Here is a 27,533-nt window from a genome sequence, read left to right as displayed (position 1 = left end):
CGGTGTCGTCACCCCGAATTCGAAGAGCAGTGGTGCAGGGGGTAGGAGCACGGGTCCTTCGGGGCTGGCCGGCTCCAGGGGACGTAGCCAGCTGCTCCCCAGCACTCAGGGGGAAACGTCGGAGGGCAGAGTCTGGCACTGCGTTGTGTAACTTTATTTTAAAGAACTAACTGTGATTTTTATATGGAGCATTTGTGTGCCAAAAATACAGCTCTTTTTATTTAGTGAATATCCTTTGGAAAATTGTAAAATCATGACAGGTTTTCATATTTATTTTACATTCAGTTCAGGATTATACACGATCAGCTTTAGGGCCTTGTAGGAGCCAAGAGAATATAAAGGTTGTCAGAAAATTGGAGGCTTTACACCAGGCTGTTCTGATTTAACTGGCAGACCATTTAAATTTAGTGAGATTTGGGGAGAAGCAGAGCTTTTCAGAAATGTCAGTCTTCTGAGGAGAGTGCTGCAGTTTCTGACTGGCACCCACTCTCCAAAGTTCTGACCTCAGCACCAGCAGGAGAACGGCAGCAGCATCTTTAAGCTATATTTTGTTATTATTGTTCAGAAGTTTCCCCCTTCCTGAATAGATAAGTTTCCCCTGGAGATGTAGTAGCATCTGGGCTTTCTTGCAGCTGAGTTTAAAGCCGCCTGGTTCCCTGAAATGAAGTGACAGCTTTTAGTCTTCCACAGGAACGTGTGAATGTATTCAGGTTCATTTATAACACACAGAGAAGAAAATTGATATTAGAGGGGGAAAAAAAAAAAAAAGGAGGAAAGAGAAACAAATCTTTGAGGGCTTCATCTGCCCAGGCCGGGAAGTAGTATAATGCATCCACACACTTCAGTCCACGTGAGCAGAGTAGTAATGGGATACACACGCACACACATGCAGACATGCATGCACACAAGCTGGGATCCTTTTCAACCAGCCGAATTATTCCTTCGGTCGAAGGTATTTTTCTTAGTTCTAATAATAAACGTTGAAATCTGGGGTTAGTGCAACATACAAAGATAGCCTTTAATAAACACAATGCGGGTTACGTCGAACTGTATCCAGTATACAATGACCGCATTGTTTCTCTTCTTTTTTTTGTTTCCACAAAAGTATAAAAGAGCATCATGCTACAGACAGCACATTTTAGTCTGAAGTGGAACTGGCAGAGGATTTCAATGGAAAGTTGATTTATTTCAAGGGATTATGGGAGTCCAGGGATAAAGCTGGCACCCGGCCACAGGGAGAGCCCTTGACCTAGAAGCAGGAACAGTTTTCAAAGCTGTACATGTACATAACTGAGCAGAACACTTTAATTTAGTGCAGAGCATAACCTGAATTCCTTCTCTGAGGGAAGATGAAAGAAAGAAATTTTACTTCTTAGTAGGACGTTGCAAGCTGTATCCAAAGCTCTTTGCCTATTTTACATCTTATTCTGCAGCGTTGCAGGAAGCAATTGTTTGTGACAAAAGGCCACTTTCTTCCCTGCTTAACTGGGAAAGCAAATTGAGCTGCCACTCATAAAACCGACTGGATACAGAATTAATTTGCTTTTCCTGATAGATGAAACAAGTTAACAGGCCACTGCAGGTTACTCTCTGAATCAACATATGAAGCATAATTTCATTGTCTTTCCTCCCCCCTTCCTCTAGGCCTTGAGCAGTAATTATAAAGACTTCAAATCTCCCTAGTGACATCAGCTGGTTAAAAAAATTTGGATCACAGGAATAATGTAACCCAGAGCCTGCTTTCAGCAGCATTGTTCACACTCCAGAGAAGGTAATTCTATACAAAATACTCTTCTGTAACTATGCTCTATTAATTTTAGTGGTAGTTTTCAGTAAGCTTCACATCAGGATTCACATCACCTGGCCTATTCCTCAGTCAGAAGGTACAAAGCATAACAGCAACAGAACGAGTCTTTAAAACGATATTTTGGAGCATTGCATGAAGACACTGTATTATATCAAATATGCCATAATAATTACATTTACTAAAACTTCCTAAGCAGTAATAGGCTTCTAGCTCGGCTGGCCTTGAAATCAATCATAAACTTCAGCTGCCTAATTAAGTGCTTTACTCTGCAGCTCTTAGTCCGGCCAAACATCCGCAGGCTTCTGTAGGTATCTGACCTGAATCAAGGACTCTGGGTTTGAGCCCTGTGTTTCCAGACAGTGTGTCTGACTGATACTGCAAAACCGCAAAATGCCAGATGGTTTCAACATACTACATAGCTCCCTGTATGGGCATCCACTGACAGTGTGTGCCTTCCTGTAAAATTTCACATGCTGAAACAACTTCTTGCAGTGTGGAGACAACACTGCGCCTGAAAACAAAGATTTAACGACATTGGCGTTGCTCAGCCTCTTGTCAACTTCTGGTCTGGGAAAAATTTTCAGCTGTTCTAAAATTAGAAGATAATGTAATGCTGGCTAGAATAGGGCATAGTCTGGGCAGGCTTCTTCATTATCAGCTTCGTTGTTGAACTTTAATCCTTATTTTATGACCCTTCTGCTGGTTTGGGTTTAGCTTGCATCATGGGCACAAGCCGCCCATCGTGGCAGATTTGCACAGCGATTTCTCCGTGTGCATTAAAATGAGACTAATGGATTCATTTCACTTGTCAGCTATATCAAGTGGGGACTGAGGGGCCTTCCCACCACCCGACCCATGTAGGAGGATCCCATGTAGGAGGCTTGTGATCTGGGGGGGCCAGGGCCAGGGAAAGTGGTCCTTTTCCTACATTACCTAAAGCAATCTTGACTGAGACCGCCAGGTCCCCTTGCATGCTGGTCTGCTGGTTTCCTCATAACTTGCACACAAATGCCCTGGCTCTCTAGGGAAATGGGAAAGAGCCGCGGAGCCAGCTCTGCGCAACGGCGGGAGCCTCCTTCCTCCGTGTGTGCACACACCCTTCTGTCGGGCTCTGGAGGGCAGGCCCCGGCCCTTTGCGTTTCCTGAGCTGAGTCTTTCAGGGCTGTGAAGTTCTTTGAGCACCCAAACTATGCCTCCGGACATGCCCGGAACGAGCATTGGCAAAACTGTTGGGGTCGGTGCCTGCTTCACTACTTAATCTGGGAAGGAGAAAAAAAGGTAAATTCGGTTCTCAGAGGAGAGCCATTAAGTTAGTCCTGCTTCCTTAACGCATGCAGTCAAGACCTAGATAAGGCAGCTTTACCCATGTGTACCTTTGTTTTTAGCTCTGGCATTTAGGATCTGGCACCAGGTACTGTAGGAGATGCAGGCAGTGCAAATGCATGGGATAAAACCTGGCTGCATTTGTCACGCAGAGGAGTTTGAGTCTCCCACCCAGAAGCCCCATGAAATGCAAGGGTATTAAATCCAGCTTGCAGACAGCTCCCAGACTCTGTTCTTGAGCATACCTGTTTCTGCCAAAGCCCTAAGAATCAGGCCTTGCAAGCCTGATCCTGAACTGAGCAACACAGAAATGTCTCCCGTGCTGAAGAAAACGATGAACTGCTAACTCCTTTTACCCCTCTTGCAGGTCATGGGCAGTTGCATGCATTTGGTAAGGCCAGCTTTGTGCTTACCGTCCCCACCGTGATGTCCAGGAATTCCTGAGAGGCTGCCATTGTGGGGCAGGAACCACCGTGCTATGTAACACGGTGTACATCCCTTTACCCATGCTCCCCCCAAGTCCTCCATGTCCTTTCTGAAGAAGTTTTAGGTTTGAGATGTCACAAGTACTCCAGATATTGCTGCAGACCTTGTAATCTAGGGTATTTGCCCCAAGCATGTCCTTCTGGAGAACTTTCTGTTGGGATTTCATGAAGAGATAGGGGGGACAGGAGGAATGCATTTTCTTTAAAGGTTAAAAAAAAATAATCTTTGTGCGTTGAATGCTTTTTGCAGCCAGGTTACCAGGGACATTCTGTGCAGAGAGCTACGCTTGAACTCATTTTCAGCTTACATTGTAGCTCCCCTCCTTGGTATTGGTACTAGTAAGTTTGTAATCAAATACAGGGCAGTTGCACCACTGGGCCAACGAGGTCGCTTTTAATTCATGGCCCTGTCTGTGGTTTGGTGGGGAAAACATAATTATGAAATCCCTTGGGAAAGGGCTGTCTTGATGTGGCCAGGCGTCTTACCAGTAGCATTTATATAGCATCTTTTCTACTGATAGAAATTAATAAAAAGGAAGAATAGAAACACTTTCTGTTGCTTTTATGTAGTAAGGAAACATGTAAATTATTTTACCATTTGTTGCTTACAATTACTTTCTTTCGTATCTACTAATTGTGGCAAAGAACAGGAGAACTCTAATGACAGTAGTGTTAAGTGAATAAAATTTTACTTTAGCTTTAGTGAATAATTTGTCTTCCTCAACTTGATTTACTAATATCTTAGTTGACAAGACTCCCCGTTCTGTGTATTCATTTTGTAGTTAGCGAGAGATTGTTTATAATTTACAGTTTAAGTCTGAGTGCTATTATTCTGCACTGTCAAAGAGCATCTGTTACAGTAGATAGCTCTTCATATGTTAGCGCCACGAAAAATAAAGCACACCAGCCATGTTAGCAGCCAGTTTATGAGCACCCTGCAGTGTTCAATGGTGTAAAGGTGAATTTCTTTTGAAAGGGCACAATAAGTCAACTCTGTGTGGTCATCTACAGTGGCATGAGCCTGTGGTACCTGTGTAGGACTCATTCACACCAGCCGTGCAATCCCAATTCAACACTCTGGTTATCTGGGTGGGGTGAAATCCAGGCTAAAATTTGTTTGTAGGCCTTCGATTGTTACCTGATTATCACTACAGGCATCCCAGGGTTTTAACCACAAGCTTTCCAGAAGATAGTCTATGTACTTTCTGCTTCTACAGGGCAACTTAGAAGTAGGCTGTAATTACATCTGAATTAGATGTAACCATGTGCAGGCAAACTCTAGTATAGCTTTCGTGGTTGGCTTTGCCAGTACAGACAGGACCAAGCCATTTCAAAGCACGTTGGAATTAATGTTGTTTACCTTGTGACAAAACCCCAAATCCCTTCAGTGAACCCTAGCATGAGACCAGTCATATTTAGGGTGGGTTACAAAGCTTTGCTTCTCTTCTTGACTTACTTCTTGTAAGTCTTTATTTCTCTTTGTTTGTTTGCCTGCAGAGCACAGTAAAGGCAGTAGTTTATGAGGCTCCTTTTCACTGTACCTTGGTGGAGAAGGCAAGCAAGGGCTCTCGACAGTGCAACTGGCACCAGGCAGCTCTCGTCTCATTTGCCCAAATGGTACTGTACAAGGTTTTACCACTACTGGAAGTATCATCACCCTTGTTCAGTTGTGCTACAGCTTTGAAATCATAGATCATACCATCACTATGAGTATTATTCCTCTTTCTACAGAAATATTAGTTGCATCCTCACAGATCAGATCAAATCATATATCGACTATAGGTGCATAACTGTGTTCAGCATAGGCTTCCTGTGCAACTAAAACTGTAGCCTAGCCAGCCTTAATGGAGCTTTTTTTTTTTTTTCCCAGAGTAAAGCTGATCATCTAAAGCCCGGAGTACTAGTAGCTCACATTGATCTCAGCTGTGGTTGTGGATCCTCATAATTTTAAGAAATCAGGCCTTACGTTACCTGTTAGAGACCACACAGCTAGTCAGTGATGAGTGTTGTACTTTTTCCAGCTACTCATAGACTCGTGCAAGTATGAGGTTTAAAAGAACATGAAAAAATGTCTTCAAATGTAATAAAGTTTAAATAACAAAGAATCGCACATTGCTAGTTACATCAAGCATTTATTGTTCCATTCTACCTCGCGTTTCCTTTGATCTATTTTTAAGTCATTGCAAACTTTGTTAAAATCCAAATTCCACAATCTCCCCCCCCCAAAAAGTGTCCTTTTGCCTTGGACTCACATTTTGAGAGGCCTGTTTCTTTTGTGTTACTAAAATGCCAAGATTTTAATGGAATGCTTTATTAGGTTTCCAAATGCTTCTGGCCAATAACAAGCAAAGTTCAGCTCAGTAGTTTTAATCTCAGAAACATCAAATCTGTTCTCCCCGCATGTGAGAAGAGCCATGCAGCTCTTAAGAAGATTAAAGCTATAAATTCTAACATTACAGGGGCCAATGCTTTCACAGTCCAGATCGGGCTGGGTTATTTTATGCAAGTTTTTCCTCATGTGAATTTCCAAGACTATTGATAGCCTTCAGTTTTTCCTTGGCTTCCCCCCCAACCCCCACCCCGTACTCAGGTATGCTATTTGTAGAAGGTGAATACATTGCTTTTTCTTTTGCTCTGCCTCTCTGCTTTATTTTAATGTTAAGAGGCAAATTATATCATTTTCATTATCAGTGCAGCTCACAAAACCATCTGTTACTCAAAGACATCAGGATCAGCAGTCAGCCACCCTCAAAATAAGCAGCTGTAAATCTAGAGTGCCTATACTTTCTAAATGCAGAGAGGCTTTTACATTAATCTCTTGGACTTGCTGAGTAGCTGGTATGGTGCCCAAACACAAGTAAGTAAACTCAATTAGTAAAAATAGACATGATGTGGCAGTTCAATACATGGCATTTAAGCATGTGTGCTACAACCAGAAGTGCTCGGTTCAAGTCCCAGCAACTCTGCTTTGTACATGTGATTCAGTTATTTTCCTGATTGCCAAATACCTTGTAAAAAACAATAGTAGTATTTTATTTTCACAGAGATGTAGTACTGCTATCATTTACACAAGTGTAAATCTGGAGAAACTCAACTGACTTGTTAGGACTCTGGATGTTCAGCAACTCTGAAAAATTACATTTTTCAACTGATGCTGAAAGCTAGTACGCAAACCAGCTTTAATTTTCATGTGTTTTATATATGCAGAATTACATGGAATGTACTATTATAGGCAGATAAGAAACATTTGCAAGGAATAGATACTTTTTGGAGCTTTGTTCTGCGTAACAGGGCAAGTCTGGGTACATTAATTTGCAGCTTAAGACTTAAGGGAAAGTCTCCTTCTTTACCCCCTTTAGCAATGTAGCAGACTACACCTCTTTTTTTATGGCAAGCTGATCAAAGTCAAATTATTCCAGTACAAGTTCTCTAAGATCCCTGTGCTCCACTGCGTAACAGAAGGGCTTAGGTCTGGGTGTGGTGTTCTTGACCTTCTAGTCTTTTGTCTTTTCGGCCTGTTTTACTTCCTCTGTCTGCCCGGTTTTAGCCAGGAGAGCGATCTAAAGAGACCCTGTTTGTTTTCCGTGCACATTATGATAGGCTGCCATTGTGTAACGACATACAGTATGCAGGATAAAACACCCTGCTTATTATAGCGTAGTTAAAAGGCCTGTCACTATTTCCATTTCAAATTCCTATTTTCAGGAGTTTACTACTGAGCCGTAACAAATTGCAGGCAGGAAACTTGGCAGTCACATTCCCAGCCTAAGAGCAAATTCTTTTACCAACTTTAAATAAATAAATTAATTAATATTAATGGCATGTGCTCCCAGCATGCAAAATAAAGGAGGTTTTGTTATTGTTTTGTTTTGTTTTACCCTTGAAACAAAAGATGAAGATTAAGGAGAGTATTTACATGCCAAGCGTCCCTATACAAGAGTTATACAACAGAGCAGGAGCAGTGTTACCAAGTGATGGAGATGATTATCTGGTGGGCATTCCCGATGAGAGTGAGCTAATTCTTCTAACAGGAATATCAATATAGAAGGGATATTAAGCAACATATACAAGAAAAAGCTGGGAAGAGCAGAAGAGAGTTGTATATCACAAATACTTACAATGCCAGCAAACTACAGCTTAATAACCACAATGGGTGAGAGTGAAATTCTCTGGGGTTAGCTTTAAAGGAACAAACATCAAAACAAAACAAAATAGTAACACCGCAGAGTTGAAGAGTTTGAAGTGGAATAACTAATAGGTGAAACATTTTCATGGTAAATGTATTTTCAGTATATTTTAACAATCCAGATTTTAATTATACAGACAGATATTCAGATTTTTAAGTCCTGCAATAAGTAAAAAAAAAGTTTTTTGGTCTGTTTTCCAGAGAGCAGAGATTTCACGCTGGTAAATGCTTCTATCTTATCTTTCTGTCCACTGAAGATTTGAGCACTGTAAGGAATCTGGGAACTGGTGACCGTAAACTACATGAATTCAGCATGCTATTAAGGGAAAGTGCTACTGCAAGAGTAGCAGATTCAGAGGAAGCAACATACCGGAACTTAAGAAACCCAATGCACATTTTGGCTAGTAAGAAGCATTAAAAATGCTAACATGTAAGAAGATAGCTGAATCCTCGGAAAGCTCAGTAAGTAGGGAATATCAGGTTACAGTTCTTCAGAAAAAAGAATAAAAGGGCCTTGGTGGTTGTTGGAATTTCTTCTTTCATTTTGTTTTTGGGAAATTATATCTTTTTGTAGGTTAAAATAAGGAAACATTGTTACTTCACCTTTGGAGAAATCTAGCTTTTTGCCCCACTGATTTTTTTGCTATTTCTGAAAAATCAGCTGATCTCAAAAGTGCAGTCTTTTCTCAGGAGATAACTATTCTGAGAGATACGTCAAATAATGGAGTATTTGACTGCATCATTTACTGCAGACAACATAACCTGTGTGCCTATGTTGTAAACTGCCTGGGGAGGAAACTTGGCCTCATATGACTGATTTGAGCATCTAGTTCAAACAGGAAAGGGGCATTGATCCTCATTTAGGGATCTGAGGGATTATTAGGTTATAAACAAAGATTTTAGGAAATCACCAACAGAATAACCTTCATGAGAAGGTTTTCATTTCAAGCTACATCACGCAGATTTTGTGATCTCGTTGGAGAGACCTTAAATGTGTGCAAGGTTGAGATAAATGTGTCTTGGTTCAGATAAATGTTTTTAGAGGCCAGACCGTGACTCCTGTAGAAGCTGAGCCTTTTAGGGACTCTTACAGAGCCTGCAAACTCTTCTTCTGCAGTTTTCAGGATGATCGCTACAAGGGACTTGAAACCGTTCACATTGGCAGTGGCTTGCACTGAGCTAAAAGCTTCTGGGAGCATTCCTGGGAACCTCTGATACTCTGAAGAGACTCTAGCGAGAGACAACGCTGGGACTGGGATGCTTGCCCAGATTATAAACTATGCAGGAATTTCTGTACAGCTGATAAACCCTGCACAGGACCCTGCAAAGTATATACATTTTGTAACAATACCTACGGGCTGTCAGAAGTATCTTTGGGGCAGCAACCACTGGTATACAGTACTCGTGAGCTCTGTCCCCTCTGCCCCCTCCTCCCACACTGGGCATATGGTTTGACTATGAGAATTATTTGAGGAATTGCTTGCCGTTTCCCACCCTCCCTACTCCCCCCCCGCCATACATTTTTAACCAGCAGAGGGAAACAGAGGGGCTCCAGAATTAGAGGACTCTCTATGATCAGCGATGAAGACTCTGCAAAGAATATATCCTACTATATAAACTTTAAAAAAGGGCTGAAGCTGTAATGCAGCGAGGGAGACAAGGTCTCTTAAATATGCCTTCAGTTTGCAAGATTATAGGGGTGTATAAAAAAACCCATATGATTTGAGCTGTGTCTGGAGGTGGATCACTTTGCGGGTGAGGGAGGTGGTAGTGCCTGTATATGCATCTGTCATGTTTACTTCTGGGCATAGTGTTACTGCTGGGGACAGACAGGCAAAAGGAGCAGTATTCGGAGAATAGCAGCAAAAGCGATTGTGGGGAGGCAGGTCATCTTGGCTGGGACTCTTTTTGCGCTAACCCGCTTTGCATTTACCAGCAGGCAAAGGGTGTTCATCCGTGCAGTTATTGCAGAGTAGCTGGTGTCCCATAAATCCACACCCTTGACTGCCTCACCATTAACATGTTCATGAAGACATACCCTCAAGCACATAGCTAACTTTAAATGTATGATTCAGAATCATTAAGACAACGGGACAACTTGTACACCTTAAATCAGACACCAGGTTTACACACCTAGCTGAAGATGGGCCAAATAAGGGAGAGAAATGACTTAATATTTATGTCCTAAGAAATGAGATGTATCACAGAAAGGGGAGAGACAGATTAAACGGCAGGAAAACCATCTGGTAATCCCACTTTTGTAGCATGTCGTATTTTTCAGACCTGTTATGCATATAAGTGTGTGAAATAATCTCCTGAGGTTGGTGGGAGATGTCCTATCACTTCAGATTTTTAGCACCAGAGTGGGTTGGTTGACAGAGATAGTTTATGAAATGGGAAGGGTTTTAGTCAGTGTGTGTTGCTAAACAAGTATGAAAAAAATGTAGATAGAATCATGGGTTTATTTTTGTTTATATTAATACTGTTTTCTCTCGTCCTTGATATGTGGAATTGTTGCTTTTCTGAGTCCTTGGCTAAGCCTTGGGAAGAGAGAGTATTCTGTATTGCTTTAACAGTAATAATACTTGTACTTCACTGTCTCACCACTGTTCCACAAGATAAAAGGATAATTTTTACTATCCCTATTCTACAGGCAGAAGAACGGAGGGAGTGAGGATGTCACAGGACTCAGACCAAGACAGAGAGACTCAAAACCAGGTTAGAATTGCAGCAGAAGCAGTGAAGTCTTTAACATATCAGTTTGTGTAATAACCTTTCCAGACTGGAAGAAGGATAATTTAGGGGGAATATGATAGATGTTTACAAAGTTCTGGGTAGCATGGAGAGTATGGGTAGGGACCGGCCATCCTCCGTCTCGGTGCAAGAGCTGGGAGCATTGAACGAAGCAGGCAGGATGAGGTGATTCTTCTTCCACCAGGGACTTGACCTGTGCAGTGTGATGTAGCAGTTTGTGGATGCTTACAGTTTACACATGCTGATGGAGGAGACTGTACAAGTCTTGGAAGATAAATCCACCGAGGATTACTAAATAGGCAGAAACCACATCCTGCTCAGGAAGTCCCTTAAGCTGAAAATAGTGGGAGGCTAGAGAGGGTGTGGAGGAAGTAGTATATAATGCTCATGTCTCCTTAAGCATCTGCTTATGACCACTGTTGTCCTATGGCAACTGTGTGGCCATTCTTATGTCCTGTTGTGCAAAGAAAATGAGAATATAAACTGCGAAAAATCTGTAGTGAGGAACCATTTCAGAACTAGCATGTCTTGAGTACGAACAGCTTGTCACGAGATGGTCCTGCCCCAGGTGTCCACTCCACTCTCTTGGCTGTACTTGACCCCATGGCAGAACTATCCATGCAAGAGCAAGTCTATCCCTATGATAGCACCTACGCTTCACAAGGGTTTGAATTTTACGATTTTTGGAGAGGCCCTGTGGCAAAAGACACATGCTTTGGGAGAAGGCTGAAGATGTGCTTTCAGCAGACAGGTGTTTCTGGTGTACCTGGGTGCCCAGCTAAGTTCCTTTTGACAAAACTGCTTTCACGCTGTGGTGTTTTTCTTGTAATTGCTATGTGCCAGGACTTCGAGAGCTTTGAACTGGTGTCTTTCATTACCTTAAGTATAATAAGTGATCATATGAGGATGATATGAGAGCAGATCCAAAGTAGGAAGACAGGTATAAATGGGAGGTCTCCTGTGGAAAAAGTGGGCAGGGTGAAAGAGAGCCAATAGGGGACCAATTATTGCCTTTAGTAGCAAGGCCTCTGCTGAAGGGTAAAGAAAGAACATAAGGATCTGGAAAATCTCTGAGAGAAAGATGCTGCCTCTGTGCAGTAAGAAGTCAAAGCGATGCCAGTCTAGTTACAAAATGGTCTGCACAGGCAGAAATAACTCTGATTTAAAGTAATATCCTACATCAGGCTTCCTGTCACTTTTAAAAAAACTATGGAGTTTCAGAGTTCTTTGGACATATCCCTGTGACCTTGCAGAAGAAACAGGAAAAATACCCTCTTAGTTTGTAATCGGATGGAAGGTAAATGTTTACCATGCTCACCTAGGTTGTTGGTTAAAGCCTTGCAGGCTGAGGACTTCTTACCCTCCAGGCAATTCACTGTCATGCCTGCAGCCCATCTCTGCCTGAGGATTTTCCAACTGACCATGACTATGGATCAAATCTAAGGGGATATAGCAATTCCTTCATACCAAAATTATCCCACTTAAATTTTTGTTTCATGTTTATGCACCGTTCAAAGTTGCCATTCCTGTGCTCCAGGTGACTGCAGTTTTGTGGCATACGATACCTTTTGAAAACAAAGAAATATAGCTCTTTTCTGTGTAAAAGATGCCTGTATTTCAGGACTCTTACTGTATTTCTGGTTAATCACTGTATTAATTATTAGTTTTCTTTTTGACTATACAGTGAAAGTATAGATACAACATAACTCTGGTCTTAGATATAAAGCAACTTGCACTTATCTCTGCCTTGAAACGAAGGCACGAGCCCAGATTTACCAATATTGGCTGAATTTGGTAAACTTCAGTTCTGAATTTGCATGAGAGCTTTGGGGCCAAGGCCCATGTGTATCATACTTTGTGAAGAGGTGGAGACAGTAAGGGTAGAAAATAGCTGTTATTCATATGTTGCACTTTTTCTCAACAAAAGATAAAGATTTTTAGCATACGAACAAAACGTGCAGGCTTGGCAGCAGGACTGAGCACATTGACTCTGAAGGTCTGGTAGGTCAACGATCCACGAGGTAGGAAGGATTTGTTCAATAGACCAGAACAGCTCAGTTAGGGCCATTAAAGGACTTAGGAGTCAAAAATCCATGTTTTCAGTTCCTAGGTCTGTTCAAAGAGGTAAGCAGCCCACTCTAGCCCATTCCCCTCCTCTCCTGAAAACTCATTGCACTTATCAAAAATATGTATAGCATTGATCAGAGAGATTGTAACAGGCTTTAGAAACCACACTCCCCTATATGCAGGTAAGACGCTTTAAGAAAGGTCAGAAGTTATTTCCCAACCCTAAGTGTTTACACCATAGATGCTAATCTAATCTGTCTAGACCATAACGCCCTTAACAGACAGAAAAAAACCTGGCAAGTGAACTCCCAGATAAGTCTCTGTACCAGGTATGATTTAAAGGGACAACACATGTCTCTTACAAGGGCTTGTGGCCTCCGACTGCTCCCTGCTATCAGCTGAAAGCCCTCTCCCAGAAAGCGGCCGGTGAATTCTTCTTAGGTCTGCACCGTCATTTTGGTTGAATGTTAATCCTCATTAACAGCACTGCCTTGACATCCCTGGAAACCAAGCATTTTCCACAGAGTAGAGCTTTCCCCCTGTGCCCTGCTGGTGTACTTTGACCCCACCATGAAGCGATCACTTCTAGGAATAAGACGGCAGTTTCGTTTCCATTCGTGCTTGGCCCTTCTGCTCACACCAGCCGTAGGGGTAACTGCAGTGTCAGAGGAGATAACCTGGAGACCAGCACGTGGATGGAGACCTCAGACAGCTTAAGCCCACAGGCCATAAAGCACCTAACAGGTCGTAACAGTTATTACTTGAGAGGTGCCTAGGCCAGTTAAGCACCTCTAGAGAAGGGCTTAGCACTTATTTTCCACTGGTCACTGCTGGAACAGCTTATGGGGCTAACTGTGGCTGTGGTCCATCCTGGTGTGGTCACTGGTAGGTTAGCTGGTCTCCCTTCCAGATCAGTGACCTGTAACTGACAGACAACTTACTCAAAAGAGTAAATCAGTCTTGATTTTAAGACTTCAGAGGATTCATCAGTTTTCTTAATCCCTTGCTAAATTGCTTTCCCTGTTTAAAAAAAGCAACAACAACAACAAAAAAGTATCTTATTTCAGATCTGCATCTAAGGACCTATTGTTATTTTAAAGCTATTGAAGCTATTGTTATTTAAAGAGGAACTTGATTGCTTCTTTTAAAAAATCAAGACAATGATAAGGTAAACATTTTTTTTACCTAAATATCCCATTACCTATACGATACGGCATGACAAATAATGATTTGTTCAGCAACCCTACAACTCATACCTAGCCACAATGTGGTAAAATAAATTAACGGCAGCCTTTCCTTTGAATTCTCTTGCAAAGGACCTCAGCGTTTTAAACCATAAGATTTTTCTCTTTGAGTCACAGTATAGTACTATATACTTGCTTAGTCTTCATGAATGCTTTGCTCTCGTTTCGCTAAATGTTAATTTGCATGAGATACTTGTGGCTTTAAAGAGACAGCATTGGCTCTCAGTGTCTACCAATCTAATTTCCTTCCATCTGAAAACAATCACAGAGTTCTGGAGAACATCATCAACATCCCTGTTCTGACAGGAGATACACTTATTTCTAAGTGAATACACAAAAAATAAAGACGTTAGTCATATTTTATTACGTTCATACAAGTGGCACTTCAAGTTAAAGAATACATTCCAAATACATTATTGTTGAGATCGTGTACATTTTTAACTTCCCTGACCTTAATAAGCCAGCTGTAATCCAAATTATAGTTTCTCATTTGTTAAAGCTGTTAAAATACCTTAAATCAGCTGTATATGTCTGACATAATAATGAAAATAACTGCATTAGCAAAAATTATCTGAATGTGAGAGGGCTATAAATAGATAGGAGGTGGATTGGACAGTCGGCAGATTCTGAGTTGGAATAAAAACATCTTACTTACGCCAAAAACATGGCAACCAATATTTTCTGTTATAAAAATATTTGAGATGAATTTAGTTTTTATGAAAACTGTCTGAAACTGAAATTAATAGCAGAAGTTCTCTGTTTATTTACAAGCCAGTGTTAATACCTGAACTGTAAAGCAAGGCAGCTTATGGGCAGTGACAAGAAACCTTTGATTGTATTCAAAAATCCTTTTTGCCAGGGGATAAGAATGACTGTATGTTCATGCTCTCTCAGAGTAACCTCCACCTTGATAACGCTTGTCATTTGAGCAAATTGTATGACAGGTCTGTGAAGTGGATTACTACTGTCCACTAGAGGCTGTAATGAGACCAACAATGTCATTTTATGACAAATTGAAGACTTAAGACTGTAATGATCAATAATTGTGAAATTACTTTTCACACTCAATACATCATCAATCACTGGATTTCCCTGAATGTGAATGTTTAAAAAAAAAAAAAATCTAACTTCTTATGCCTCATATTCTCCCATTTTTCGTAGATAATATTAATTGTATAAAACATGCAGTGTAGATGACACATTACAACTAGTGGATTGAAAGACAGTTTCTTCTAGACAGTGCATATCTTGCATGTCAAATTGATTAATATCTTTTGGTCAAGACTGTACTCGGCTGGGAGTCATATCGGTTTCAGCACATCACCAGCAGTAAATAAAAATGCTTGAGCGAATGTGGGTTCTTGTGTCTCAATCACCACTGTGGAGTCAGAGCCCCTGTCCGTACTGCGCTCAACCAGCTGGCTAGCATCTCTCGCGTATCTCTGCTTTCTTTTTCTCCCCAGGGGCAGGAAGGTCTGCAATGGAAGAGTTTTGTTTTGGAAGTTTGCTGCTACGTTTGTGTACGCATGCCTTGCTATATGCCCTCCTCAGAGCGGGCGAGGTGATGGGGTTTAGGGCGGCTCTTAGCTGCTGTGAGACTGCACTGCAGGTATTTGGGGTAGCCCTTGAGCAGGACCTGACCGCTTCAGTACTGAGTTGCTTCTCTTTACTCCTGTTGTCTGAACTATCCTGGTGGCAGGTAAAACCACGTCTACTTTCCACAGGAAATTACTTTCTCTTCTACCTTAGTTCCGCACTTCAATAAGCTCCACTGCCTTAATAGATACAGATGGACCTCTGTCCCGGCCATTTAGCAAAGGTCATGTTCAGGTGCCGTTTCCCACCCGCTCTGCCTTCACCAGCACCTCCATATTTTGTGGTACTCTTTGTGGAGGGAATATATTGAGCCCCAGTGTCGGCCCTCAGCAGGGGAGCTGCAGAGGCACAAGGATGACTTGTGACATGGGGGTATATCCTGTGTGTCATGCAATGTCCGTGGAGGCACAGTCCCCTCATCTCTCTCTGTTAATGCAACCAACATGTATCAAGTCAAAACGGGGGTGAGGAATGGCTTATGAACCCGAGGTGGTGGCTGGTGGCAGTTGTGGTGCTTCCCAAAGCCATGGGTTAAGGCTGCCTGCTGGCTCAGGAAGACAATATTGCTTTGACTTACAATGGACTTGCATTTTAGGGGTCTCTTTTCAACTCTGAAGCAGAAACATAGACAAAGATGTAAAAGCCTAGAGCCTGGAGTGTGGCAAAATATGTGGGTCCTGTGGCAAACACCACAGCCACAGAGTGGAGGAATACACAAGCCTCTTACATGAGCCTGCTGCAGAAGGGAAAGTTGCCCAAAGCTTGCTTCAGCATGAATGTGGCTTCTCTTTCTCTGCGTGTGCCACACCTCTTGGCAAGGTGAACGTTTGAGAAGGAAAGATTCCTTTCTCCTGAGGTAACACTCTGTACAACTGGAATAAAAAAGGTGGCAGACAGGAGAATGCTGTGTACTCAGAATTGAACCTTGATGATGGCGTTGCAGCTTCTCTGGGGCTTGATTTTCAGTAATCTCCAGTCTCTGTCTCTCTCCCTTGGTTCCTTTTATTAAATCAATGAACCTTGCATTAGCTGGGTGAAGATAATTTTGCTGTCTGCTTTGCTGCTGTAGATTCACTGTCTCGTAGTGCTGAGTGGCACGTTTGTCCAGACATCAAGCAGCATCTGTTGCTGCTTCTGTCCCCAGACCACTCCTAGAATGGAAAATGAAGTCGGATTTCATAGTGAACCTGAACTAAAGATGCAAAAGGTGCTGTGGTAAAAGATCCTTATGTTTCATAAAGCTACTCTATATTACAGTATCAACTCTACATCAAGAGCACTGCAGCTTACAATGTTATTACATTCTTTAGCAATTACGGTGAACTAGTACAGTCATTTATAGAAGGGACTACTTTGCTGATCTGCATAATGACAGGCTGAGTCCTAGGGTACTTTGCATCTAGACTCTAATGCTAGATTTAATGCTAAAATCTAATGCTAATATGTAAGGGACACATGGGAGATATACCTGCACTAGAAACCTGGTACCTTGGAGCTTATTGTTGTGGCGAATTGGTGCAAAGTGCAATAAAGAGCCTGGCCTGGATGGCCACGGTACAGGGAGTGGACATCTGAGGCCCTTCGGAAGGGCCTGTGACCCCACAGCATCCAGCTCCATGGAGCTGGTACATAGCAGGCTTTGGTATTTATGCAACATTTTTTGCAGTGTCCTTGGGGTGGGGAGAACCCTTCTCCCTGCTGTACCTCCCTTCACCATGCCAAAGCAGAGCGTGAACGGCTCCTTAAGGACCACTGTCAGGTTGCATGCAAGCATAGCAGCCCGCTGTCCTTTGGCTGTATTCTTCCCATTCATTGCTTCCATAATTTGTTTTATTTCTCTACCTTGTACCTGGCTTGGTAATTTGATGTTTTGTCTTTTCTTCTAAGACTTGAAGACCAGGCTGAGCCAGTCCAGAAGGAGGATATTTTCTCTGGTCTCTGGTTTGCATCCATGCTTGTTATTTGCCCATCACTGCAGTTTATGGCACTGCAGAGACCCGTGTTGAGAGAAGTAGGAGAGTAACGAGCTGACGCTGGAGCGCCGGAGAAGTGTAAATTGCCTTAGTTGGGGGCGAGTTTGGGAGAGGCTCACAGTGGTCTGCGTACAGCTGGGAGAGATGCGAGGGGATCTTTGATGAAATGCGTGCTAAGGAATCCAGAGGGAGTTAGTACCCAAACATGCGTGGTTCAGCCCTGCCTGTCTTGTAGTTCAGTGACGGTATGAGTCAGAGCCTCTTTGGTCTGAATGAAGTGGAAGGTACTTTCTACAAAGCAACTCAAGCATATGCCAAGGATCCGGATAAATAAAACTAATTCAGAAAAAGGGAGTGGGATGCAGGCTCTTGCTCTAAATCACTCTGCAGCTCTCGACAGTGAAATGCAATATGGCATCTTAAATAAAATCACCCTCTTCTGACTCTCGCAGAGGCTGCTTCAGAGCATTCCCTGGCTTCCCGCACAGTTTTATTTCCTCCCATAGAGAGACAGACCAGCCTTGACTGAGCAACTGATTTTCATGCATCCTTTAAACCAGCATTCCCTGCCATTTCTGAAGGACAGCACGCTTTGCTAGCTGTCTCTTCCGTCCCCCTTAAACAATATAGGGTTGGGGTTGGGGTTTGTGTGGTTTTTTTTTTTTTTTTTTTCCCCTCCCCAGCTCATTTCTTTCCGCCTGCAAAGTGCTTTGAGATCCCGGCGACGCAGCCTACCACAGGAGCGGGGACTTCTGTGGAACAGCGGCGTGCGCAGGGATTAATCCCGCCGTACAGAGCCAGCCTGGCCTTTGAAGTGTTACAAGGAGAAGGAGGAGGTAAGTGGCGAGGCGACCCCCGTGTCCCCCCCCCCCCCCGTCCCCCAAACACCCCCCCACCGTCCCCGCCCGCGCCCCGGGCCCCTCGCGGCCGCCCGGCGGGCAGCGTGCGGCGGCTCCGCAAAGGGTTAAGGCCGCCTTGGCCCGGCGGTGCTGTGCGTATGCAATAATCTGTGTGGCTCTCTTGGCCGCCTGCCAGAGTGTTGCCTTGCCTCCTCCTCCTCCTCCTCCTCCTCCCTTCCCCCCCCCCCCCCCCCCCCCTTTTTTGCATGAAGTAGGATCCTTGAGCTGTTGCAGAGGCAGCCAACTGCTCCATATTTGGCTTCTATTACCCATTTACATGCTGGAGAGAGGAGAGGGAGCGAGCGCTGTTACCGCAGACATCATTTCTACTACAGTGGTGGAGACATCCCGGACCTGTGTCACTGCAGGGGGAAGGAAAAAAAAAACCCAAACAAACAAAAAAAAGCAGACCCAAGCCCCGTGATCAGCTAGGAAGACATTTGTGTGCGAGTCTCTCTCTGACCCCCCCCCGCCAACCCCACCTCCACTGACACTTTACAGTAAGTGGCTTTTTCTTCCTCCTCTGCTTTCTGCCTCTCTCTTCCCCCCCCCTCCTCCTCCTCCTCCCTGCTTCGGCTTCTTCCCTTGTTTAGACTGCAAACCACCGGCGATTTCCAGCTGGAAAAACACGGGGCTGGGGGGGGGGGAGGGGAGCGCACTACCCACCCCGCCGCAGGGCTACAACCCGCCTCGCTGCGGCGGCCCCCGGCCCGGCTCGGCCCGGCCCGGCCCGGCCCGCAGGCGCTGCCGCCGTGGGCCCGGCCTCGGCCCCGGGGGAGGGAGGAGGAGGAGGAGGAAGGGGGGGGGGGGTGCGCGAAATGGCCGAGGGCGCCGGCGGAGGGAGCGGAGCGGGGATGCGGGGACACGGTGGGGGGGTCGCGGTGGCCCCGCGGAAGGAGCCGCTCGTACAGCCCAGCCCCCCCCCCCCCCCCCGGCTCCTTCTTCCTTCCTCACCACCACCCCGCGGCCCGGGCGGGGTGTGGGTGGCCGCGGGGACGGGGGACATTTTGCGAGCCGCGGCTGCCCCCGGTGCGGCGGCCTCGGGGGGTGTATGTATGTGTATGTATGTATGTATGTGTGTGTGTGTGAGACTGCGCGCGTCTGTGTGTGGGGGGGTGCGGTGTCTGTGCCTTGTGTGCCGTGCGTGTGGCGACACGGTGTGTGTGTGGCTGCGGGGGGGGGGGGCCGTGCGGTGCGTGTACGCCGGGCGGGCCCGGCGGGGCGCAGCGGGGCCGGGTGCCGGCAGGGCCGGTCGGTGCCGCACGGCGTATGTAGTACGGGGCTGGGCGGCTGCCGGAGGGTGAATGAAGCGAGGAGGAGGAGGAGGAGGCGGCGGTGGTGGCGGCGGCGGAGGAGGCGGCGCTGGGGCTGGGATGTGCCCGGCAGCAGCCCCGCTCCGCTTCACTCAGGGCCCAGGCCGGCTGCAGACGCCACCCGGTACTGCCGGCCGGGGGAGGGACGGGGCGGGAGGGCTCGGGGGTTGAGGAGGGGGGGAAGAACCGGGGGGGAGGGGGCCGCCGCGCCCGCCCCGCTGCCTGCCCGTGGTCGCGGGGTCCGGCCGGCGGCGTCCCGCGGGGAGCGGGGCCGGGGTTCCCCGCCGCCGCCCCGGGGCTCCGCTCGCCTCCAGCGGCGGCCGCTGCCCCTCCCGCCGCTCACCGACCCCCTTCCCCCCTCCGCCTCGGGGTTTGGTTGGGTTGTGGTGGTGGTGGTGTGTGTGTGTGGGGGGGGGGTTGGGGTTTTGTTTGTGTTGGTTTTTTTTCCTTTTCCTAAGGCATCGTAATTTACCGGCAGAAAACAAATAAATGTCCCCTTGTACGTTTGTGGGAGCTGAATCCGTCAGTGCAATTCCTGAGAATATTAAAGTCTAAATTAAAGCGTGCTGGAAAACGTTAGCTCCTACTGTAATAGTAATAGCGATAATAATAAAATGACAGAATTGGGAGCGATTTACATGTTATTGAAGAGGAGGAATTGCTGAAGAGTAATAATAGAAAAGAAAACAAGTCGGAAACCCGTTATATAATGCACTGTGTAGACAACGAGAGCGACAGGCTATTTTTATTTTGTTTACCGTATGCTGTGTAATAGGGACTCCTCCGAGCAGCATCTCTCTCCCCCGTGAGCCCAAACTCTGGATAGAATTGGGGAAAAATTTTAAGCATTCTTGTTATGCCCAGGCAAAGAAATCCGGGATTGTAAAACCTCCCTCCTCACAAATGTTTTCTGTGTAGAGATCAGCAAGGGTGCAGGTAGATGACCTTTGCTGGAGACCTTTTCCCTTTCATATGGTAAAGGAATTCATATTTTGTAACACAGGTTACACTTCAACCTTTAATGCTCACGGTTATGTATTTTACGCAGTAATGGTTACTTTACGTGTCAGATGTGGTCAGGCATAGTGAGTTACTCTGCTGACACACCAAGAAGTCAAGGACTTTTAATTTCAGTTTCGAATGAAGCCTTCCCCTAAAGGAAAATCCCAGTTTTGCGTTAATCTATTTCTGTTCGGGTGATGGGGACGGTTCAGTTTTATGATACGGAGCAAGGGTTGTGAATGAGGGAGAGGGAAATTGAGAATGGCCAGGGAAAATATTACGCCGTAGTTATTTTTGCAATGCTGCGAGATAATAGTAAGTTGTAATTGCATGTTATTGCACCTAATTTGTTCGTAAAACCGGCCCGGTATTTTACGGGCAGCAGTTTCTTTTTTTTTTTAAAGGGTGGCTGTAATCTCCTCACTTTTTACATAAGGCAGAGGTTGATAGATTTTCCTCCGCGCTCGCCTGTCTGTCTGTCTCTCCCATCACGTAGCGACATGTCAGCGGTGTAGGCTTTCAGCGCGCTTACTCCAGCCCTGATCAGTCATGTAATTAGATCAAGGCTGCCATGGTAACAGACGGTGTTCACCGTCCAGTCAGGTGTGTGTGCGGCTGGCGGGCAACCCACCGGGCTACCACCAGCCCTGCGTGTGCCGTGTTGGCGGTGTACGGCCGGCACGGCCACCGCCTCGGGCTTGCCGAAAATTGAAGGATGCTGGTGGTGGTTTCCTAATGGCTGAACTTCTCGGAAAGGGTGTTCTTTGCCTGCTGTAGTGTCAGGCAGATGGGACGACGGTACGTGGCACGCTTAGCAGGTTAGCCAAGTCATCAGTTCCACTTGCGTTTATTACTAGCAAATTAACAAAGGTGTGGTACTTTTTAAAAATGCTTTTGGCTTATAAAAGCTTGCATAAAAGTTTCTTCGGAGTTTTCCTTTTCTTTTTGCTGGCTGGCTGGTTTAACTGTTTGGTGGCTGTAACGGTGTTTGTGAGTTTGTAACAGTTCCCATTCCAGCATTCATATTTTAGGCCACGGGCTTGTTGTTCTCTATTCATGTACTGTACTTTACACCTTCTGGCCAGTGAAATTAAAATCAGAGGTATCTGATACCACTGTTGTCACTTAGGTTTGTTAAGCCTCCTCATAGTTCTTAGCAAAGTAGAGGCCCTGTTGTGTTTTAGGTGAAAGCCGACTTCATTTTCTCATGATAAAAACTAAGTATTGCTATTAAAAACAATTTTCTCATCAGTAAATAACTCGTTTCCAATATGGGTATTTATTTGCCTCATTTTTTTTTTTTTTTTTTTTTTTTTTTTTGCATTTAATTTGTGTTCATAAAAATATCATAGCCATAGAGCAGGAGACTTTCTGCCACAAAGTTAGTAGTACCTTGAAAAAATATGCAGCCTGATTAGTTTCAAATTGCATACTGCTCTTAAAAATGTATTTAACCAAGGAATGTATATTTGTCTTCATTCCCAGTGTTTGGACACGGCTCTTTTGAGCCACTTTTTCACAAACGTAGGTGTAATTTTTTAAAGGCACCAAATTTGACACTCTGTTCTAATGTCATAAATCTGGAGTGACTCCAGGGGACGGGATTGTGAGCCACTTACATGGGTGTATATCTAGAATAACTCCATTTATTGGACTTCATCCAGGCGTATAGTAGAGTAACAGAGCTCAGAAAGTGATCTGCTGCGTATCACCATTATTTTCTCTGTATCTTTTTACGGCAAAAAGCACTGTGGGCTTAAATAGGATTTTTGCCTGATTAAGGAGCTGTGTTAAGCGTCTGCAGAAGTGGTTAACACCCCTATTCCAGTCACTAATCTTGCGTGCACTTACACTAATACTGAACTTGGCCCGGAGGATTTTGTGTCTCAGTGATGAGAAATCATCAGCACCCACAGCTCCCGAGTGTTTGTAGTACCAGGCTGGAACATAATGCAATCCAGAAATATCTCAGTAAAATAGATATTTTAATCGCTCTGATGGTAAAGCACCGGAGCCGGAGGAGGTAATGAGAAATGCCTGTCGGTGGTTTAGCTCTTGCGGTGCCAGGCAGCTGGCAGTCTTGGGTTCGGTGTGACGAGTTTGCAGGTCTCAGCCTGCCTGCCGAGCAAAGGCGTTTCTCCTTGGAGAGGCGAGGGGACGGGGAGTTCGCGGGCAGTTTCCTACGCCCGAAGTGCAGCTTTTAAGTGCCTCGACTAACTCGCCCTTCTTGTTAGGAGAGAATATCCTCTGCTCCGCACGGCCGCCTCTGTTTTGGGCCTCTGTACCGAGGAGGGGGCTTGAAACAGAGGAGCCTGTTAGGAGGGCTGGCTGGAGACAGTGAAATAACCACGCGCAGGACAACTCCTGTAGAGTGAGCCTTTGTGTGCCGCATGCTGCTTATACATATTTTATTGTAAGACAAATTACCTGTGTGACTAAGAGCGTTAGAAAGTAATTATTTTCAAAAAGGCCATATATACATAGTTAAAAGGCTTTTTGAAAATAAACAGTGCGACTTTTCTCCTTGCCCTTCTGGCCTGATTGAATTTATTTAGAAAGGTTGGAAAAACTAGTCTTGTTTTAAAAGACATTTACAAGAGACCTGGAATTTCACTTAACAAAAATTTTTATGTAATAGATCCAGTGGCCTAGTTTCCTGTTAATTAAGAAAATAGACACTTAAATGCAGTCACCTGAAAAGCAACTCAGGATTTAAACATTAGAATTTAAAAATAATTGTTTTAGTAATGTAGCTAGTAAAACAAAATCAAGGCCTAATTTTCCCCTTGCTGAAGTTTAGCAGCACATCTTAGTAGACGGCAGTCAGGATTATCATTGTCGTTGTTCATAGAGTGTGCTGCTTTTGTTGTGGTGTACTAATTGAAGGGGAAATGCAATAAAGAAGTATGGCAGGCTCTAAAGGAAATGCGTGTCAGAATTGCATAGATGGTCTGAAGCCCTGGCTGGCTGCAAACCTACTCCAGCGTGTGAGGCAGCTCACGCTGATGCCGCTTGAGTGAAGTCGGGCTGTGTGTCAGCCTTAGCTAAGCACACAGGTTGTGAATGATTTGGCTGCTTTGGAGGACTGTACAGGTACGGCGTGTACAATTCTCAGAGTGCAGGTGACAGATTTAACTGTAGGCCTCTCCTGAGACTGCTGTAACCAACTCTGCTTTAACAAATAAAGTTGTAATTAGCACGAGAAACGGAAGTATGACAGGTTTGGCACAGGTAAATATTTCATTGCGAAGAAATGGTGTGCTATATTCCAGTGGCTTCAATAGCCTTAGCTTTGCAAACTGAAAATCCTGACCTCGTCCTTTCATTTTACTTTTATGCAAGACTCTAAATAAATAAGTAGGTATTTGGAGAAAGGCACTATATTTTGGAGTTTCGTTCAGTGGTTCACATTCTTTATATAAAGACGTTGAAGATTTTACTTGGTTTTGGCTGAGCTGATACATGACTAACGTTTTAAAATGTAAGAAACTTTGCAGACTTCTAACCTTCGTAAAAAGACAAAACCCAAATCAATGGCTATAAGTCTTTTTTGATCTCGGTGCATGTATTGAGAATGTAACGCTTCATTTTTTTTCCTTGAAGTTGTAGTCTGAGGAACTGAGGTTGTACAGCACGTGCAGATCTGTGTGTGTGCATTGGGCCCAGTCTGCAAAGTTACTTTAGTACATGTCCCAGTGAGGGTTTTGCTGAATGAGGATTGATTGAACCTATCTAGAGTTAAGTATGTGTGTAAATCCTTCCATAAATAGGAACAAGTAAGTATGCTCATAAACTGAAACAACAAAAATGCTGCTCAGTGAGGGAGAAATGGTCCCACTAAATCCTTTTATTGTCCCAAGAGTGATAAAAATATTTGGTGAGATTCCAAGTGAAAAAACACAATGTATTTTGTTTAATATGTGATGTCAGCAGAAATTCAATGCTGGCTCTTCATAATTTTACTGAGCAAAAATACAGAAATAGGGGAAAAAAAAATCACATTGGTAGAGTTTTCCTTTGCTTATATTATTTGGGAATTTGCAGTAATATGCATTGACTCTAGCATGCCACCATTAATGTCAAAATAGTGCAGAAGGTAATGTCACATTCCCAAAGCTGATTGTTTTTCACCTGATAGTAGTAGCTGCAGCAGTATGTTTTCTGGATGATGCCCCTCCTCAAATAAAATATGTTCTGCTGGCAGTGAAGACAGTCATCTCAAGTCGCTTATGATTCTTCACCTCATTAAGATCACATTTGGGAAAAGAGCACTCAGTTTGAATAAATGGGCTCTGCTCTCTACTGTATGTGCTCTGTCTGCAGGATTAAATCTATAGTTTATTTGTGCTTAAGTAATAGCAAAAGCATTCTCTCTCAATCTTCATTAGGATGTCTTAGCATGTTGTAAATTGTTTGACTCTTAACTGTGTTTTTGTTTCTTTTTACTTTGATTTCCATCTCCTCAACTCGTGGATCAACAGTCACATCGCAGGCCAAGCCAGATGGGCAAGCAATACAAGCTGTGAATTTATTCTTGACCCCATAGGACAGTGACCACCTTCATTTTTGTCTTCACCATACAGATATGCACTGCCAATAAGGTGAGAATATAATGCTTTTTGTTTCCTCTAACAAGAGTACACTGTCTGCTCTGGGCTTTAATCAGCGTGGACACTTCACCGGTGTTTGTATGATTACCTACCCATGATACGTTTGTACTTCCCTTGCCTGGCAGTAGAGGTCCTTGAGAAACTCTCATCAGAAAAATTCCATTAACTCTAGTGACTCAGTTCGGTGACTTACAGGACAGTGGGTTCCAGATGAGTGGTTTTATGCTCACCTCAGGTCAGAGCATATTCAGTTACTAAAAGATGATAGTATGAATGGAAAAGTTTACAGGCTTCGATTTTTGTTGTAAGATGCCACAGGTGAAATTGTATAAATCCTTCCTGCACTTTTATGAACGTTTTCAGTGGTTCTTTTTGCTTGCAGCCTGCTTGACTTTTCCAGTGTCCTGAGTTCCTCCTGTGCACTAAACTTCGTCTGGCATAAGGATACTTCCCAGGATAATTAGTCACTACTGACGTGCCTGGGTGTCTTTTACTTTGGTTTAAGGAATGTTTTCAATTCTTCTGATTTTTGTCCCTGAAATGCTGTAGCCAGACAGGATGTAATAGTGCACATATATCAGTCTGCTCTCCCTGTCCGCTCTCTCTCTCCCCCCTTTCCGTATGGTTGTGGAGAATACCTTGAAAAAACCAAGTCGCAAGGCTCAGTGATCATACTGCCAATAAAAAGAACATAAATTTTTATTTTATTTCTTTAATCTGATTGTCATTAAGCCAGCCTGGATTTTTGGACCGGTTATATGATTTTTGAGTGCTTGGGATTGGCAATACTGCTAATGCTTAAAAAAAAAAAGATAAAGCGTCGTAAGAAAATTGCCTGTGTCTTTAAATAAAAGAAAATAAAATGTAGTGGTTACTTGCAGAAAATCAAAGCTTTTTTTTTTTTCCTTATGCAGCCAGAAAACTTAATTACTATAGCATTCTATTTGAGGGGTTGATCAGAAAGTCTCCATTGCAGAATACTTTTAATGTACACAGCATGTCATAGGAAAGTATGCAGTACATAATTGACATTTTATTGTGGCTGCGGGAAGGGTGCTGTGCTTTAAAGGGAAGTTGTGTAAGCAAGTAGTTACATGCAAAGACATGCCTGTTACAGTTTACAAATGAGCTTTAATGGTGGGGGTGGATTGTAACCACTATATCTCTTCAGAGCAATAAGAATTTCTTGAGAGTGAAAAACCAGACAAAGTGCCCGTGTGGTGACACATTTTGTCTTTCTGTTTTAAAAGAAAACTGACTTGGTAGCTGCTATTGACTTGGGAGATCGAATTGAAGGAAACTTTTTATTATCACATTATCGTTTCCAGAAAGCATTTCATTTTTTTCAGAATTAGCTTGGGTTGTATGAAATTGTATTTATCCCCAGAAGTGATTACTCCAGGAAAGGCTTATATGTCTTAATTAGAAGAAGTAATTGTTTATAGTGTCTTGGTCAAATCCTATGAATAATCAGGTTGTGTTATCCACAATGTATTGCTAAGTCATCTCAAATATTTTAGGATCTGGCATTTCCTGCAATTGCAAGACAAAGAATATATTGGATGTTAAGCAAACATTTTGGATAAAAAATGTAACCTAGTTAAGTCTGGTGCAGAGGCATGACAGGAATATAGTACTATACTGCTTTTTTTTTTTGTACCAGTGCGGCTTGAAGTGTAGTGTTGTATTTGAGGACCTTAGATCGGATTTATTTTGGCTTCTTTTCTTGTTGTTGGACATGTTCGTCACTGAGTTTGGGATACCTCTGTTGGCCTTATTAGTTAGTTCTTATTTTTCTAGGGAACAATCAAAATCAGGCCCACTGTATAAGTAAATAAATGAAGTAGAAGTTACTGGGCTAGAGACTGCCTGCTTACAAACGTTCTCGCTGTCACTGGATGTAACAGGCAGGAGCTCACAGTTTTAACACCCAAAATGAGATCTCAGAAACCTGACTTTCGGCCCAGTGGCCCTACACGTGCGCTCATGGCTTTACTTGCGTGAGGAATTGCTTGGCTTCAGGCAGTAACGTCGCTGTTGTGTGTGAGCTCCAGGTGTCCTTACCCTTCCAATTCAAGCAGTGTTCTTGTAGAGCTTCCTAAGCATCTTGCCAGAGTAAGGGCATGGGGATTAGTAAAAATAAAATTTAAACAAAAAAATGGAGATACAGCTTTTTATTTTTTTCTTTATCATGACTATAGTTAGCTTTAGCCTGCTCTACAAAACATAGAGTTATTGTTACTTGTTCAGAGTGTGCACTGCCTCCTTCCACGT

The 27,533-nt window shown here is 43.8% G+C and overlaps 1 protein-coding gene across 5 annotated transcripts in view; it reads left to right on the top strand.

Moving 5' to 3' along the window:
• ATXN1 (ataxin 1) overlaps positions 1-27,533 on the top strand; it is a 370,404-nt gene that overhangs the window by 130,124 nt on the left and 212,747 nt on the right. The window contains exons 1-4 of one of the 5 annotated variants that reach the window (XM_075052096.1): positions 10,362-10,519; positions 17,350-18,271; positions 18,621-18,834; positions 25,131-25,250. The gene's annotated coding sequence lies outside the window, so the exon portion shown is untranslated. Of the gene's footprint in view, positions 1-10,361; positions 10,520-17,349; positions 18,272-18,620; positions 18,835-19,578; positions 19,772-25,130; positions 25,251-27,533 lie in introns of those variants that run through there. The other 4 variants (XM_075052095.1, XM_075052097.1, XM_075052100.1 and 1 more) reach the window with 4 other exon arrangements.

This window comes from Buteo buteo, chromosome 20 (assembly GCF_964188355.1).
Source record: "Buteo buteo chromosome 20, bButBut1.hap1.1, whole genome shotgun sequence".
In the NCBI taxonomy this organism is placed as follows: Eukaryota; Metazoa; Chordata; class Aves; order Accipitriformes; family Accipitridae; genus Buteo; species Buteo buteo.
The sequence above is the reverse complement of the archived record's forward strand: the minus strand, read 5'-3'. Positions and strand labels throughout refer to the sequence as shown.